Consider the following 4,402-nt stretch of genomic DNA (forward strand, 5'->3'; position numbering starts at 1 on the left):
AAAAAAAATATATATATATATGTATATGTGTGTATATATATATACACATATATATATAGTGGCGGCAGTTCTTAGATCGGGCTACCTCGGGCCCTCCTAAGCTACTCTCCCTGTGTTCAGAGCTCTTAGCAAGAGTTATCCCCTGTCTGTTCCTTCGCCCATTCAGTCCAGGGTGCTTCAAGATTAAAAACCACAGACCTCTTTCACTCCAACTGGCCCTATTCCCTTGGAGAACCTCTGCGTTTTCTCTGTACCTTTCCCCTCATATCCAAGAAATCTGAGAAATCAAGAAATCTTAGACAGTGCTTTTCAAATCTTAATATGCATACACATCATGAGGAACTTGTTAAATTGCAGAATATGATTTAGGAAGTCTGGGATGGGGCCTGTGATTCTGCATTTCAGCAAGCTTCTGGATGATGCTGATGCTGCTGGTCCATGAACCACACTTAGAATAGCGTGATTCCAGAATAACTTCATCCCATTCTCTTCACCCTTGGCTCTGCGCCCCTTTAGTTTGTCCTACATTTTGCATATATAACTGGTATAACCTGCTTCACAAAGTGGAGCAGGTTTTCCTCCTACTTGGTAGGCTGAGGCAAGAGAATCGCTTAAGCCCAAGAGTTGGAGGTTGCTGTGAACTGTGACACCACTGCACTCTGAAACTCTGAGAAAAAAGAGAAAGAAAAAGAGAAAGAAAAAAAGAAAAGAAAAGAAAATATAGATCCCTTTGTGATTCAGCCTTGCTTGTCCAGCTACCTGCATAGGCTGGGACACCATAGCTCTTCATGGAAGAATTCCATTCTCAGTACCTCACTTTGGCTCCTTCAGCTTTCTCTCTTAACACCCCACACTTGTGCCTCAGACTACAAGAACCATGCCAGGACGGTCAACAGGGGAGGCAATTTCATCATTACCCACAGACTTGTGTCCAAACAGTCCTCTTTTTGTTTTGTGTTGAGCCTCAGATCACTAACCTATACTTTTTTTTTCCTCAAGTTTTATTTCTGGGGTCTGAGCCAAAATAATCTTAGTCAACTGCCCTTCTCTGCATGGCTAAGTACTCAGATTCTTGGACTCCCTGGGATGTTACTGAAAATAAATCCATCTCTTTTCCCTCCCTTTTACTCTTTTCATTTCAGGTATTTCTAGGAAAGTCAAGCAGTCTAGAATGAGTCCCAAAAGGCTTGATTACACCCTAATCCCTGGACAAACATTGCTGATTTGCATTATGTGTGTTTTGACCAAGAGCATCATTCCAGTGACTTCAAAGATTAGTTTCTATCAAAGGAAACTGTACTCTGCTACACATGTATTGCTTTGTAATGTCTTTTTGCTGGTTTGTGTGTATGTTTTGGTTCATACAGATTCCATAGGGAAGGGACTTTGTCTCTATTTATTTTGTGTTTTGTTTCTTTCTTTCTTTTTTTTTTTTTGAGACAGAGTCTCACTTTGTTGCCCTCAGTAGAGTGCTATGGCGTCACAGCTCACAGCAACCTCTAACTCTTGGGCTTAAATGATGCTTTTGCCTCAGCCTCCCAAGTAGCTGGGACTACAGGCACCTGCTACAATGCCTGGCTATTTTTTTGTTGCAGTTGTCATTGTTGTTTTAGCTGGCCCAGGCTGGGTTCAAACCCACCAACTTCAGTGTGTGTGGCTGGCACCATAACCACTGTGCTATAGGTTCTGAGCCTTCTTTTTTGTTTTTTCTCCTTTGTTCATTCAACAATTTTTTTTTCAGACAGAGTCTCACTATGTTGCCCTTGGTAGAGTGCCGTGGCGTTACAGCTCACAGCAACCTCCAACTCCTGGGCTTAAGCAATTCTTTTGCCTCAGCCTCCCAAGTACCTGGGACTACAGGTGCCCGCCACAATGCCTGGCTATTTTTTTGTTGTAGTTGTCATTGTTGTTTGGCAGGCCTGGGCTGGGTTCAAACCCACCAGCTCTGATGTATGTGGCTGGCGCCCTAGCTGCTGAGCTACAGGCACTGAGCTCAATTTTCTTTCTTTCTTTTTTTTTTTTTTGAGGCACAGTCTCATTCTGTCACCCTGGGTACAGTGCCATGGGATTATAGCTCATAGAAACCTCAAACTCATAGGCTTAAATGATCTTTCTTCCCAAGTAGCTGGGATTATAGGCACCTGCCATAAGGCCTGGCTAGTTCTCCTATTTTTAGTAGAGACAAGATCTAGCTCTTGCTCAGTCTGGTCTCTAACCTCTGAGCTCAAGCAATCCACTCACCTCAGTGTCCCAGAGTGCTAGGAGTACAGGTGTGAGCCACAGAGCTTGGCTGATTCAACAAATCTTTATTGGGAATGTGCTGTGTGCCAAGTACCATATTAGGAACTGAGGGTACATAGATAAATAAGACAAACACAGTTATTGCCCTTATGGAACTTACTTTGTAGACAAGGATAATAAGTAATTATAGTGTTGTGAAGAAGATGTCTGAGATGCTTTGAGAATGAGGGATGGGGGAACATTTCTTGAGGATGAGACATTTTTGCTACCATCTTAAGTCAGAGATTCTCAACCTGTGGGTTGCGACCCCTTTTTAACAATGAAAATACATTGTGGCATTAGAAAGGTTGAGAAACTTTAGATTCTAGATAGTGAATTGGATTTCAGCCAGGTGTGGTGGCTCATGCCTGTAATCTTAGCATTTTGGAAGGTTGAGGTGGGTGGATCGCCTGAATTCAAAAGTTTGAGACCAGCCTGAGAAAAAGTGAGACCTTGTCTGTACTAAAGATAGAAAACACAGCTAGGTGTTGTGGCAGGTACCTATAGTCCCAGCTACTCATGAGACTGAGGCAGGAGGATCGTTTGAACCCAAGAGTTTGAGGTTGCTGTGAGCTATAACGCCATAGCACTCTAGGCTGGTCTCTCCTTAAGACATGTTCTCTCATCCCTTATTCATTCTCATAGCATCTCATACTTATTCATAATACTATAATTACTTTCATTGTCCACACTGGAAGTTCCCTGAGGGCAGTAACTATGTCTGTCTTATTTATCTATGTATCTCCAGTTCCTAATATGCTGCTTGGCACACAGCACCTTCCCAGTAAAGATTTGTTGAATGAGCTAAGCTCTGTGGCTCACACCTCTAATGACCTAGTGAGACTCTTGTCTCAAAAAAAAAAAAAAAAAGAGAGAGAGAGAGAGAAAGAGATTTCAGCATATGATTTTTTTTGGGGGGGGGGAATGAATTGGAGCTGAATCTCAGAAAATACTCCTTCCTATAGGCCCCTATTGAGAAACACTGAAATAAACAGTCAATTTTGTTTCTCAGGTGATCTGTCACCATTGGATTATAAACACAAATATAAACATAGATACCAAAACCCTTAAAGAAACTATTCCAAATCACTATGAATTAAAATATTTTTAATTTTTGAAAGGATGAAAACACGAAATTTTTAAGTTTTGGAGGAGGATTAATAGGTCCTCAGAGAAGACATCTGTGGACCTGTAGTCTCCCCGCCCAGGTCTCAACCTGGGAAATACAGGACTAGGAAGGGGAGAAACTGTGAAGACTCAGAAATGGGAAAGAGGTAGCACCTCTACTTTTGCGTGAGATGCTACCTGAAAAAAAAAAATTGGAAAATAAAAAGAAAGAAAAAGATAAGGACATAGACTCTTCCCCAAAGTGTACATACAATGAATGTTGACTGACTCACACTGCTTGTTCTCTCCCAGTTCCCTGCCCTTTGAATCTAATCATGCCAGAGCTCAGCTTTCTGGAGATAGTCACCAAGGAATCAGGACTAAAGAGAGAAGCAAAGCAGAAGGATTATATCCACTGACCTGGCTAGAGAACATGGGATCTGAGAAAGACACAAAAAGAGGATGACAAATGAAAAGCTACTTACCTGTTGGGAGAGGCTTGGACTGGGGTGTGGAGGGAGTCATCTCTCCTTTTCCTTTCCCCTAAAGATTTAGGAATGAAATGGAAGAAGAGCAGGCTTGAAGGGAGGAGGTGAAAAGGATTCTTCTCTGAGTGACTGCATCCAATCCCTTCCTCTTACTATAAATGCACTCTGTTCTCTCTCTTCTTTTAGTGTTGGAGGAACTAATCTCACCAACACTTTCAGAAATCACATAGGTGCAAGTTTAAGTGAACGTGACTTACCTTGTGCCCAAGACTTTCCCAGCCTCAGGTGAGAAGGATGGGCAGGAGGAGCACAAAGGAACCTCTAGAAAAGTGAGATTCTGGATTAAGGTCAAAAAGACATCGGGGGCTCGGTGCCTGTGGCTCAAGTGGCTAAGGTGCCAGCCACATACACCTAAGGTGGCAGGTTCAAATGCAGCCTGGCCTCCAAACAACAATGATGGCTGCAACCAAAAATAGCCAGGCATTGTGGCGGGCGCTTGTGGTCCCAGCTACTTGGGAGGCTGAGGC

This window comes from Otolemur garnettii, unplaced genomic scaffold (assembly GCF_000181295.1).
Source record: "Otolemur garnettii isolate 467f Iridium unplaced genomic scaffold, OtoGar3 scaffold00031, whole genome shotgun sequence".
Taxonomy (NCBI): Eukaryota; Metazoa; Chordata; class Mammalia; order Primates; family Galagidae; genus Otolemur; species Otolemur garnettii.